Source organism: Podarcis muralis, chromosome 5 (assembly GCF_964188315.1).
Source record: "Podarcis muralis chromosome 5, rPodMur119.hap1.1, whole genome shotgun sequence".
Lineage (NCBI taxonomy): Eukaryota > Metazoa > Chordata > Lepidosauria > Squamata > Lacertidae > Podarcis > Podarcis muralis.
The window spans coordinates 15,047,929-15,062,002 of NC_135659.1; the positions used below are offsets into that span (position 1 = coordinate 15,047,929).

The following is a 14,074-nucleotide window of genomic DNA, read 5'->3' on the forward strand; positions in this document are numbered from 1 at the left end:
AAGCTCCACCTGCCCCTCACTTCCCTCCAGAGTGCATGCAGAAACTGCCTTCTTGACATTGGACCCAAGTGTCAACAAAAACAAATGAATAAAAGAGAACCTACCCACAGGATGCTGACACCAAAACCTCGCACATACACTATGTAAAAGAACAAAAGTTTACGTCCTTCCTGCTCTCTCTCTCTCCCCCCAACTTTACACTATACAGTGGTACCTCGGGTTAAGTACTTAATTCATTCTGGAGGTCCATTCTTAACCTGAAACTGTTCTTAACCTGAAGCACCACTTTAGCTAATGGGGCGTCCTGCTGCCGCCAAGCCGCCGGAGCAAGATTTCTGTTCTCATCCTGAAGCAAAGTTCTTAACCCGAGGTACTATTTCTTGGTTAGTGGAGTCTGTAACCTGAAGCGTATGTAACCCGAGGTACCACTGTATATAACATTAAAGTCTTATGTTGCATGTAACTGATCTGTAAAAATGACTTTTGTGATATGAAAACAAAGACAATATATGTGCTTTTGTACCCCAAGAAAATCTTTAATAAAAGCAATAAACAAAATCAAAAAGAAAGAAAAGAGCGGGCGGGAAACAGCAACATAGAGGATCTATAAACATTAAAGAAAATACAATACATTCATTCGTCAGCTTTATTTGAGTGGCAGCTTAGAGGTTCAGGTGAGCAGGGGGGCCAATTTGAATAAAATATTGGGGGGCAGGCAAGTCCACGCTTGCATAATGAATCGCATGATGCAGCACATGCACACTATTTGAATGGCAATGTCCTTCAACTTTGGGGGTTCTCGGCCCCCTCAAATATTTTAGGGGGGGGGCAAATTGACCTCAGCCGCTAGGAGTTGGCTCCTATGAAAGTGAGCCTGGAGCAAGGATGATAATGAATGAAGCGTAAACGTTGGCAGCATTAAGATAAATTCAACAGTGTAAATAAGTTTTGATGGATGTAATAATGGAATACTGAATGGTTTGGTTTATATAAAATATGCAGGGATTTAGGTTATGCAAAATGAACCATGGAAAGGAGGAAGTCAAGGATATTTTAGGCTTAGATGTGTTTGCGCGAGTGTGAACATGAAGAGAAGGGAGCTGGCCCCCGTTTTAAGAAGGATTTCCTTTGTCTTTTTCGGAAGCCCAAAGCTGGGCTGCCGGGGCTTCTCCTCTCCGCAACCTGAGCGCCTTCTCGCGCCGCCTTAAAGTTGGAGGCAGCGGCCGGCTCACTTGGCCCGGGACTCCGCCCGCCCCCGCTCGGCTCGCGAATGGCAATTCGTCCCGGGCAGCCCGCCTGAGAAGGGGAGGAGACCTCAAAAGAAAAAGAGAGACACAGAGACGCAGTGCATGCGTGTGCGCGCGCGGCTCGCAAAGCGGAGATCTGCGCGCCACCGGAGGATCCCTGAGCGCTCCAAGACGGCGCTGCAACTGTAAGTAGGGCGACTTTGGAGAGGAAGGAGGCGCGCGGGGGCGCACGGGGCTTCCTTACTTAGGTTAGGGTTGGGTTGGGTTGGGTTAAGGGTAGTTCGTTCTCAAGAAGCTGGGACGGGAAGGAAATAAGGAAGCGCATCGCCCGGTCCCTTAAAAATAACTTGAGAGGGAGGAATGCAAAAACGAAACACGAATTCTGCGGTTCTGTCAGTTATTTCTGCAAACAGCTGGTCAGATTGCGATTGGCACGGGCTAGAGGAGATGTTTGGGTCGCCTGGGCAGTTGCAAACGGGGTAGGCTCTCGTGCTTTGGGTATTACGGAGCTTTGATTTGTTGCGTTTGTTTGCGTGGGTCAAGGATGGGGGGGGGGGAGTTGCATGTTATTTACCTCTCTAGGGACCAGAGAAAAGTAAGGAGCCTGTCATTACGGAGCTAATAATCGTCGATTTGTAGAGTTGGGAGGGACCACGAGGTCATCTATTGCAACCTCCCTTTACTGCAGGAATCTTTTGCCCAGTGTGGGTCTCGAACCCACGACCCTAAGTCTCATGCGCTAACCACTGAGCTATCCCAGGTGCATCCCAGCACGTGATGCTGTTCTCCCGTGCTTTTGTGGGGATGGCGATCAAGCGCGTAAAGTATCCACAGCCTTCCTTTCTACGCGAGGGCAAGCCTCTGTAGGGTGGCCTCAGCTTCTCCGCCTGCAAAATGGGAAGAAGCGATTCGATTAGAAGCCGCCCTTAACTGATGAGAGGCAAGCGCACGCATGCCTTGGCTGAAGCAACTGCTGAGCAGGGAGACTTCGGGCCAGGAGGCAAAAGGTTTCGCAACGGCCACGGAGATGTTTTAGCAAAGGAGCGGGCAGTTTCTTCATTCGCTCTGCGCAGCTTCCTAATGCAAAAGGAGGAGGGCGGGGGAAGCCAGGATTTTTGACCTGAAATTGAAAATATGCCCAGTGCGGAGAGAGCATTTCTGTCACTGAGACTGCAACTCTGCACACACCAAGAGGAAGTTAACCCCGTGGAATACGTGCAAATACTGATTGATATCTGCCTCTGCTTCCTCTAGCATCCACATAATTTGTAGATTGCTTGCGTGTTCTTTCCCTCAGTTTATCTGGTGACCCTGATGTTCACATTCCAAGCGTGACTTCATTCTCCTTTGATAAAAAACAGCATGCAATCTAATATTGATATTTGCATTTCTAGGTGCTGCAGAAAAGACTCAGGAATAGTGTGCAAAAGAGTTTTAATGCCTGAGATCTCGGTGTGGAACGTAGATTTTCAAAAGTGTTTTCAGTGTAGGGCTAAATCCAAGCCAAGATGTGCAGCCTTATAACCTAAGGAGCCCTAGTCTCTGTGGCAGGGTCATCTGAAATAATTGTGCATTTTAAATTTATTCTAATTTTGTCTTTATTCCACCTGTCCTCCTTGACCTACATTGTTCCTTCCTGCACCCACTTTTCCCCTCACAACAATCCTGTGAGGTAGGTTAAAGGTAAAGGTAAAGGTAAAGGTACCCCTGCCCGTACGGGCCAGTCTTGACAGTCTTGACAGACTCTGGGGTTGTGTGCCCATCTCACTTAAGAGGCCAGGGGCCAGCGCTGTCCGGAGACACTTCCGGCATCTGGCGAGCCAGAGCCGCACACGGAAACGCTGTTTACCTTCCCGCTAGTAAGCGGTCCCTATTTATCTACTTGCACCCGGGGGTGCTTTCGAACTGCTAGGTTGGCAGGCGCTGGGACCGAGCAACGGGAGCGCACCCCGCCGCGGGGATTCGAACCGCCGACCTTTCGATCGGCAAGCCCTAGGCGCTGAGGCTTTTACCCACAGCGCCACCCGCGTCCCTGTGAGGTAGGTTAGGCTGAGAGAAAAAGAGTCACTCTGAGTGGGCTGTTTCACAGCTGAGTGGGGATTTGAAACCAGGCCTCCCTGATTCTAGTCAGACAGTCTAACCCAGGGATTGGGAGCAGGTAGATCTGCTGATCTCTAGGCATTTGGGAGTAGATCAGCAAGGGTTTCCAACTCCTATTAATTTAATACAGTGGTACCTCGGATTATGGGATGCAGGTGGCGCTGTGGGTTAAACCACAGAGCCTAGGGCTTGCCGATCAGAAGGTCGGCGGTTCGAATCCCTGCGACAGGGTGAGCTCCCATTGTTCGGTCCCTGCTCCTGCCAACCTAGCAGTTCGAAAGCACGTCCAAGTGCAAGTAGATAAACGGGTACCGCTGCGGCGGGAAGGTAAACTGCGTTTCCGTGTGCTGCTCTGGTTCGCCAGAAGCAGCTTAGTCATGCTGGCCACATGACCCAGAAGCTGTACGCCAGCTCCCTCGGCCAATAAAGCGAGATGAGCGCCGCAACCCCAGAGTCGGTCACGACTGGACCTAATGGTCAGGGGTCCCTTTACCCTTTACCTTTTACCTTGGGTTACAGACGCTTCAGGTTGCAAACTCCGCTAATCCAGAAATAGTACCTTGGGTTAAGAACTTTGCTTCAGGATGAGAACAGAAATCGCGCAGTGGCAGCGGGAGGCCCCATTAGCTAAAGTGGTACCTCAGGTTAAGAAAAGTTTCAGGTTAAGAACGGACCTCCAGAACGAATTAAGTTCTTAACCCGAGGCACCACTGTAATACCAAGCGAAATGGCAAGTGAAAACAAAAACCTGTGACTTAGCCTTGTGCTAATTGCTTATCAACCTTTCTGTACCTCTCCTTACTGCAATTTTATGAATGTAAGTTGGTTTGCCTTTGACCAGTTCTTTTGGCACTTCCACTGGCCTGTTGGGGAGTTTGGTTCTCAAATCCCTGATCTGTTGCAACTCTGTAGTCGATTCGTACTAATACACACAGGTTATTTTGCTGTATTCCTTCTGGCATGCATAGGCAAACTCGGCCCTCCAGATGTTTTGAGACTACAATTCCCATCACCCCCGAACACTGGTCCTCTTAGCTATGGATGATGGGAGTTGTAGTCCCAAAACAGCTGGAGGGTCAAGTTTGCCTATGCCTGCCTTCTGGGATGCAGTAGAGGAGTGGCTCCGCCCCCCCTTTTGCAGCTGGCTCTGATTGGTAGTTTAAGCAGAAATGCAAACATAGCCCGAAAACCTGCCCACCCTGCTCTAACCACAGCACCACATTGGCATAAGTAGCGCCTCTAAGCTAGTTGCACATTTAAAGGCACAGATGCTGCCAATTCGGGAGTGAAATAAAACCAAAGTGACCTCTCCGAGGCGCAAGCCTGGGCAGTGTGCGTGGAGGTCCTGGGCTGCCCCCTCACTGATGTAGTCCAAAATAAAGCAAAGCAAGACATATGAACAGCAGCTAAATCAATTAGAACAGGGTTCCTCAACCGCCGCCCTCCAGATGTTTTGGGCCTACAACTCCGATGATCCCTAGCTAGCAGGACCAGTGGTCAGGGATGCTGGGAATTGTAGTCTGAAAACATCTGGAGGGCCGAGGTTGAGGAAGCCTGAATTAGAAGGTGTGGAAGGATATGAAAGACCTTGAAAGGATATGAAAGACCTTGAAAGACCTACACTGGCTCCCAGTACGTTTCCGAGCACAATTCAAAGTGTTGGTGCTGACCTTTAAAGGCCTAAACGGCCTCGGTCCAGTATACCTGAAGGAGCGTCTCCACCTCCATCGTTCTGCCGAGACACTGAGGTCCAGCGCCGAGTGCCTTCTGGCGGTTCCCTTGCTGCGAGAAGCCAAGTTACAGGGAACCAGGCAGAGGGCCTTCTCGGTAGTGGCGCCCGCCCTGTGGAACGCCCTCCCACCAGATGTCAAAGAGAAAAATAACTACCAAACTTTTAGAAGACATCTGAAGGCAGCCCTGTTTAGGGAAGCTTTTAATGTTTAATTGTTGTTTAGTCGTTTAGTCGTGTCCGACTCTTCGTGACCCCATGGACCAGAGCACGCCAGGCACTCCTGTCTTCCACTGCCTCCCGCAGTATGGTCAGGCTCATGTTTGTAGTTTCGAGAACACTATCCAACCATCTCATCCTCTGTCGTCCCCTTCTCCTTGTGCCCTCCATCTTTCCCAACATCAGGGTCTTTTCCAGGGAGTCTACTCTTCTCATGAGGTGGCCAAAGTATTGGAGCCTCAACTTCACGATCTGTCCTTCCAGTGAGCACTCAGGTCTGATTTCCTTAAGAATGGATGTGTTTGATCTTCTTGCAGTCCATGGGACTCTCAAGAGTCTCCTCCAGCACCATAATTCAAAAGCATCAATTCTTCGGCGATCAGCCTTCTTTATGGTCCAGCTCTCACTTCCATACATCACTACTGGGAAAACCATGGCTTTAACTATCCGGACCTTTGTTTGTAAGGTGATGTCTCTACTTTTTAAGATGTTGTCTAGATTTGCCATCGCCTTTCTCCCAAGGAGCAGGCGTCTTTTAATTTTAATGTTTAATAGGTTATTGTATTTTAGTTGTTGGAAGCTGCCCAGAGTGGCTGGGGAAACCCAGCCAGATGGGCGGGGTATAAAAAATTATTATTATTATTATTATTATTATTATTATTATTATTATTATTATTACTACTACTACTACTACTTATTATTATTTAGCGCAACTAAGAGTAAAAAGGAACCCATGGTGGTGCGGGGAAGTCAAACAACGTAGAAGGATAATGTAGAATATTGTGACATGGATGTACAGTGGTACCTCACAAGACGAATGCCTTGCAAGACGAAAAACTCGCAAGACGAAAGGGTTTTTGGTTTTTTGAGTTGCTTCGCAAGACGAATTTCCCTATGGGCTTGCTTCATTCTCCTTTGATAAAAAACAGCATGCAATCTAATATTGATATTTGCATTTCTAGGTGCTGCAGAAAAGACTCAGGAATAGTGTGCAAAAGAGTTTTAATGCCTGAGATCTCGGTGTGGAACGTAGATTTTCAAAAGTGTTTTCAGTGTAGGGCTAAATCCAAGCCAAGATGTGCAGCCTTATAACCTAAGGAGCCCTAGTCTCTGTGGCAGGGTCATCTGAAATAATTGTGCATTTTAAATTTATTCTAATTTTGTCTTTATTCCACCTGTCCTCCTTGACCTACATTGTTCCTTCCTGCACCCACTTTTCCCCTCACAACAACCCTGTGAGGTAGGTTAAAGGTAAAGGTAAAGGTAAAGGTACCCCTGCCCGTACGGGCCAGTCTTGACAGTCTTGACAGACTCTGGGGTTGTGTGCCCATCTCACTTAAGAGGCCAGGGGCCAGCGCTGTCCGGAGACACTTCCGGCATCTGGCGAGCAAGAGCCGCACACGGAAACGCTGTTTACCTTCCCGCTAGTAAGCGGTCCCTATTTATCTACTTGCACCCGGGGGTGCTTTCGAACTGCTAGGTTGGCAGGCGCTGGGACCGAGCAATGGGAGCGCACCCCGCCGCGGGGATTCGAACCGCCGACCTTTCGATCGGCAAGCCCTAGGCGCTGAGGCTTTTACCCACAGCGCCACCCGCGTCCCTGTGAGGTAGGTTAGGCTGAGAGAAAAAGAGTCACTCTGAGTGGGCTGTTTCACAGCTGAGTGGGGATTTGAAACCAGGCCTCCCTGATTCTAGTCAGACAGTCTAACCCAGGGATTGGGAGCAGGTAGATCTGCTGATCTCTAGGCATTTGGGAGTAGATCAGCAAGGGTTCCCAACTCCTATTAATTTAATACAGTGGTACCTCGGATTATGGGATGCAGGTGGCGCTGTGGGTTAAACCACAGAGCCTAGGGCTTGCCGATCAGAAGGTCGGCGGTTCGAATCCCTGCGACGGGGTGAGCTCCCGTTGCTCGGTCCCAGCTCCTGCCAACCTAGCAGTTCGAAAGCACGTCCAAGTGCAAGTAGATAAACGGGTACCGCTGCGGCGGGAAGGTAAACTGCGTTTCCGTGTGCTGCTCTGGTTTCGCCAGAAGCAGCTTAGTCATGCTGGCCACATGACCCAGAAGCTGTACGCCAGCTCCCTCGGCCAATAAAGCGAGATGAGCGCCGCAACCCCAGAGTCGGTCACGACTGGACCCTTTACCCTTTACCTTTTACCTTGGGTTACAGACGCTTCAGGTTGCAAACTCCGCTAATCCAGAAATAGTACCTTGGGTTAAGAACTTTGCTTCAGGATGAGAACAGAAATCGCGCAGCGGCAGCGGGAGGCCCCATTAGCTAAAGTGGTACCTCAGGTTAAGAAAAGTTTCAGGTTAAGAACGGACCTCCAGAACGAATTAAGTTCTTAACCCGAGGCACCACTGTAACACCAAGCAAAATGGCAAGTGAAAACAAAAACCTGTGGCTTAGCCTTGTGCTAATTGCTTGTCAACCTTTCTGTACCTCTCCTTACTGCAATTTTATGAATGTAAGTTGGTTTGCCTTTGACCAGTTCTTTTGGCACTTCCACTGGCCTGTTGGGGAGTTTGGTTCTCAAATCCCTGATCTGTTGCAACTCTGTAGTCGATTCGTACTAATACACACAGGTTATTTTGCTGTATTCCTTCTGGCATGCGTAGGCAAACTCGGCCCTCCAGATGTTTTGAGACTACAATTCCCATCACCCCCGAACACTGGTCCTCTTAGCTATGGATGATGGGAGTTGTAGTCCCAAAACAGCTGGAGGGTCAAGTTTGCCTATGCCTGCCTTCTGGGATGCAGTAGAGGAGTGGCTCCGCCCCCCCTTTTGCAGCTGGCTCTGATTGGTAGTTTAAGCAGAAATGCAAACATAGCCCGAAAACCTGCCCACCCTGCTCTAACCACAGCACCACATTGGCATAAGTAGCGCCTCTAAGCTAGTTGCACATTTAAAGGCACAGATGCTGCCAATTCGGGAGTGAAATAAAACCAAAGTGACCTCTCCGAGGCGCAAGCCTGGGCAGTGTGCGTGGAGGTCCTGGGCTGCCCCCTCACTGATGTAGTCCAAAATAAAGCAAAGCAAGACATATGAACAGCAGCTAAATCAATTAGAACAGGGTTCCTCAACCGCCGCCCTCCAGATGTTTTGGGCCTACAACTCCGATGATCCCTAGCTAGCAGGACCAGTGGTCAGGGATGCTGGGAATTGTAGTCTGAAAACATCTGGAGGGCCGAGGTTGAGGAAACCTGAATTAGAAGGTGTGGAAGGATATGAAAGACCTTGAAAGGATATGAAAGACCTTGAAAGACCTACACTGGCTCCCAGTACGTTTCCGAGCACAATTCAAAGTGTTGGTGCTGACCTTTAAAGCCCTAAACGGCCTCGGTCCAGTATACCTGAAGGAGCGTCTCCACCTCCATCGTTCTGCCCGGACACTGAGGTCCAGCACCAAGGGCCTTCTGGTGGTTCCCTTGCTGCGAGAAGCCAAGTTACAGGGAACCAGGCAGAGGGCCTTCTCGGTAGCGGCACCCGCCCTGTGGAACACCCTCCCACCAGATGTCAAAGAGAAAAATAACTACCAAACTTTTAGAAGACATCTGAAGGCAGCCCTGTTTAGGGAAGCTTTTAATGTTTAATAGGTTATTGTATTTTAGTGTTTTGTTAGAAGCCGCCCAGAGTGGCTGGGGAAACCCAGCCAGATGGGCGGGGTATAAATTATTATTATTATTATTATTATTATTATTATTATTATTTATTATTTAGCGCAACTAAGAGTAAAAAGGAACCCATGGTGGTGCGGGGAAGTCAAACAATGTAGAAGGATAATGTAGAATATTGTGACATGGATGTACAGTGGTACCTCGCAAGACGAATGCCTCGCAAGACGAAAAACTCGCAAGACGAAAGGGTTTTTGGTTTTTTGAGTTGCTTCGCAAGACGAATTTCCCTATGGGCTTGCTTCGCAAAACGAAAACGTCTTGCAAGTTTGTTTCCTTTTTCTTAAAACCGTTAATACTGTACCCAGGGTGCATTGCTTGAAGAGGTGCAGTTGCGACTTGACTTCGAGGAGCAACTCATAGCACGCGGTGTGGTGCTATGAGTTGCTTCTCCTATGGGAAACCGTGCTTCGCAAGACGAAAAATTCGCAAGGCGAAAAAACTCGCAGAACGAATTAATTTCGTCTTGCGAGGCACCACTGTACTCATTTATTATAAAAGCATAAAAAAGGGATGTTTGGCACCAGTTTGGTTGCAGGAGTTGCCAGAAGGAGGTGTACAAGGCGCTATCCAACTGTCTTAGGGACTCCACTCCAGATCTGCTAGCATTTTCTTCTCCCAAAGATATCCCACAAGGCAGCGGAGATTTAGGATTAGAGTTTTCCTCCTCCCAGATGGGCTACCTTCCAAGGTGGATAAGCCCCATCTGCCCCTCATTTCCCACTACGACATGTGCTGAAACCACCTTCTTGACCGCTGGACCAACTCTTGGTCTCGTCTGCTCAGTTGGCTGTCTTTGCACACAGGGGACTTTCCTAGTTCACCAAGAGCTTGAGACCCATCGACTACCATCACCTGGTTTAGCAGACCAATCAAAGCCGTTCCAGGGATGTGGCCGCTGTCACATTCTGGCAACTTCCAGGATTCCAGAATTGGATTTTTTAAAATAAAATGGTTTTGGAGGAAAAATCTTCCTAAATATCATTTTCTATTTAAATTACATTATAGTCCAGAGGCTATTCATTAGGAAATAAGTTTTTCATGTGCGCTAAAAGGCAGTCTAATTTTTTTTTGTTTTTGTTTAACCACATTAGTTAACAAACATGGATACACATGCTATAATGTTACTGTTTAAGTTAAATAAATTGTTTAAATTGTTCTTCAGGAAATGATCGTTTTTCTCCCTCCAATAAAGTACAGCAGAAAAGTCGTTCAAATATAAACAGTTAACTTATTAAACTTATTAAAGGTGAGATCTGAGTGCATGGTGGGGACCAAAGGTGGTCAAATTCCCCCAATAGAGGGACTACCCCACCCTTTACACCCCATTTTGTTCTCAAAGTACAGACAAAAACTGCTTTATTTAAAGTAGTGCTGACAGCCGCTAGCTTAGATTGTTAAAAACAAAATACTGGGCAAGTTCATGGAAGATTAGGTCTGTCAAGATGTATTGGTCATGGAGGCTAAAGAGAATCTGTGTTCAAAGCAGATTTTGGGGGCAGGTAACAGTTGAAGGTTGTGACCTTGATGCTTTGCTTGTGGCTGTCTTGGAGGCAAAACGGTGCTGGACTAGACTGACTGGTTCTGATTCAGCAGAGATCCTGTATGGCAGGTTGTCCGGGCTTGTCTTGAACTTCTGAAACCTAACTGTTGTCCACTTCTGCCCTGAGAGTTGGTTTAGGGTCAGGGTGAATAAAAATCAATGATTTTTTTAAAAAAATAAATTTAAAAAATCAGATTTTTTAAAATTTAAATCAGATTTTTTAAAATTTAAATCAGATTTTTAAAATAAAATGCTTTTGGAGGAAAAATCTGCCTAAATATCGTTTTCTGTTTAAATTACATTATAGTCCAGAGGCTATTCATCAGGAAAAAAGGATTTGTTCAAGTTTTTCATGTGTGCTAAAACTCAGTCTAAGTTTTTTTTTGTTTGTTTAACCACATCAGTTAACAAACATGCTATAATGTTATTGTTTTAGTTAAATAAATTGTTTAAATTGTTATTAATGAAATGTTTATTTTTCTCCTTCCAATAAAGTACAGCAGAAAAGTCATCCAAATATAAACAATTAACTTATTAAACCTCACCATAATTTCATTATCGGTCTATGTATTTCTAAGAGTATAATCAAATCAGTAATTTTTGATATAATTACTATTATTATTCCAGAAATGAAACCTTCATCTGGTTGTAAAGATTAAGATTATACCAGCAAGAATGAGTCTTTCTGTAAAAAAATAATGATTTAAATCAAGTCTTACTGACTAGCATTTTAAATCGTGATTTCAATCGATTTGATTTCAATCAAATCCACCCTGTTTAGGGCACAGAATTTAGGGGAGGTCCTGGGCATCAGTACAAAAGCAGCATCTCATGTCTTCGTAGGCATCACTGTCCAACCATCTCGTCCTCTGTCATCCCCTTCTCCTTGTGCCCTCCATCTTTCCCAACATCAGGGTCTTTTCCAGGGAGTCTTCTCTTCTCATGAGGTGGCCAAAGTATTGGAGCCTCAGCTTCACGATCTGTCTTTCCAGTGAGCACTCAGGGCTGATTTCCTTCAGAATGGATAGGTTTGAGCTTCTTGCAGTCCATGGGACTCTCAAGAGTCTCCTCCAGCACCATAATTCAAAAGCATCAATTCTTCTGCGATCAGCCTTCTTTATGGTCCAGCTTTCACTTCCATACATCACTGCAGTGGTACCTCGGGTTACATTAAAACATTGAAATGCAGCCTCGTTTCAATGGAAACTCAAATCAAAACCTTTTTTGGGGATGAAAACATCAGGTCCTCACCAAGGCTAAGGATCTCTCTAAGGATCTCAATGTGGTGTACAAGTTTATCCTCAGAGCAACGCTGCGAGGTAGGTTAGGCTAAGAGATGCTGACTGGCTCACGGTCACCCAGTTAGCTTCCTGGCTGGGTGGGGATTCAAAGACTGCTCTCCCAGGATTTTGCTCTCCCAGACTAAGTTGCAAATGCTATGTTAGACATGCAGTTTGCAGCCATGCCTGTTTTTTTTTTTTACTTTAATTAATTAGAGGAAGAGGAGGCGGGTTGTCATTGGACCACCACCAGCATGCAGGGGACAGAGGTGTAAGCCTCAAACCCGTTTGAGGGGGTGGAATTTTGTCCTGGATGTGTTGGAATGGTATAAGCCACCTCTTCTGCCAGTCTCTGTGGTCCCAATGATTGTTGGCTCCAGTGCCTGTAATTAAATAAAGTAAAACACAGATGTTTCTGCTTACTGCACAAATTAAAGTTAGCACCTCGTTTGGCCTTTAGCGTCAGCTGTTCAGCAATGTTCAATTTATGTGGGTCAGTAATAATCTTATGGGGACACGGGTGGCGCTGTGGGTTAAAGCCTCAGCACCTAGGACTTGCCGATCGAAAGGTCGGCGGTTCGAATCCCTGCGGCGGGGTGCGCTCCCGTTGCTCGGTCCCAGCGCCTGCCAACCTGGCAGTTCGAAAGCACCTTCGGGTGCAAGTAGATAAATAGGGACCGCTTACTGGCGGGAAGGTAAACGGCGTTTCCGTGTGCGGCTCTGGCTCGCCAGAGCAGCGATGTCACGCTGGCCACGTGACCCGGAAGTGTCTGCGGACAGCGCTGGCCCCCGGCCTATAGAGTGAGATGGGCGCACAACCCTAGAGTCTGGCAAGTCTTGCCCGTACGGGCAGGGGTACCTTTACCTTTACCTTAATAATCTTATCCCCCCTCCCCTCCCCGCCCCAACCCCATCTCATCTCTTTTGAGGACAGTACAGCAATTCAGCAGCGGAGTGGACTAGAAAACACAAAATATTATAATATTTAACATGCAAAATGCGGAAATATTTTTGGGAAGGGGAATAATTTACCTCAGCCTTGATGATACAGCGGGTTCGTGCCTCCCTTCAATGGATGAAAGCTGTGCGTTAGTTGCGAAGACTGCAATCTATCTTCTTTAGCGTTCCTTGTTACGCTAAATCGAGTTGAGCCATAAAACAGCAGATAATAAAACAGTAAAACAATAAACCATTAGGCTAAAAGCAAAGGAAACAAAATGACAACTAAAAATATAAACATAGGGTCAGAAGATGGCTAAAACTTAATTAAAAGCTTAATTGAAGACGGGAGGTTCTGGCTAGGCTGCTACCTCCGACCCCATTTTGGAGCTCCTCCCCTATTTAACATGCATTTTGCTTCATTCAATAAGATGGTCTTCATTAAAATTGACAGACTCAATGGGTTGGGGGTACTTTTGTTTTTAAAAGTCATCTACATTGTGTTGATCTGTAAAAAAGGAATATTGATAACTACATTTTTTAAAAAAGCTTCCTTTCAGTTGCCTGATTCAGCTCTTTCACCACTGACTTGAAACAGTTTATTGTGAAATATGAAGAGAAGCAGCAGGATGATTCTATGAAGAAAGAGTCTTACAAAATTTCCTGCTACGTCAATTATTTGTGAGGGAGAGAAAGATCTCGACGGCAGCTGCTGATAGCTTCTCAAATATACCTTGTAGTTTAAAGTAAGCTCACAAGTTAGGTGGGAATTATGTTCCTCAGATCACCTCTAAACATAGCTGTCAATGTTTTCCTTTTTTAAATGGAAATTCCCTTATTCCGAATAGGATTCCTCGCAAGAAAAGGGAAAAGTTGACAGCTATGCTCCTAAAGCCCAAATGGTGTATAGTAAAAACACATTGGATGCAATGGTGTCTGGGATTGCCAAAGTTTCTTTTCCTGGAAGCCTGCCCCTTTCTATTTATTATTTCTTCTTCTCCTTCTCCTTCGCATATAAAGCTGAATGTACACAAGTTAAAATCACAAAAGTTGCAAGCTTACTGTATACTAAAGCAGTGCTTCTAAAAAAAATTGAACTACCTCCACTGCCTTCTGGAATTGCCTCCTAAGACTCGGATGAAAGTGGGAGAGCACTACAGTCAAACCTCGGTTGTCAAACTTCATCCGTTCCGGAAGCCCATTTGGCTTCCGAAATGTTTGACAACCGAGGCACAGCTTCCGATTGGCTGCAGGAGCTTGGCTGTGTGTGGAGGTCCTGGGCTGCCCCCTCACTGATGTGGTCCAAAATAAAGCAAAGCAAGACATATGAACAGCAGCT

The 14,074-nt window shown here is 46.5% G+C and overlaps 1 protein-coding gene across 1 annotated transcript in view; it reads left to right on the top strand.

Moving 5' to 3' along the window:
- Positions 1-1,302: 1,302 nt before the first annotated feature.
- Positions 1,303-14,074, top strand: part of PLA2G4A (phospholipase A2 group IVA) — a 91,426-nt gene continuing 78,654 nt past the window's right edge. The window contains exon 1 of the mRNA XM_028732514.2: positions 1,303-1,432. The gene's annotated coding sequence lies outside the window, so the exon portion shown is untranslated. The remainder of the gene's footprint in view (positions 1,433-14,074) is intronic.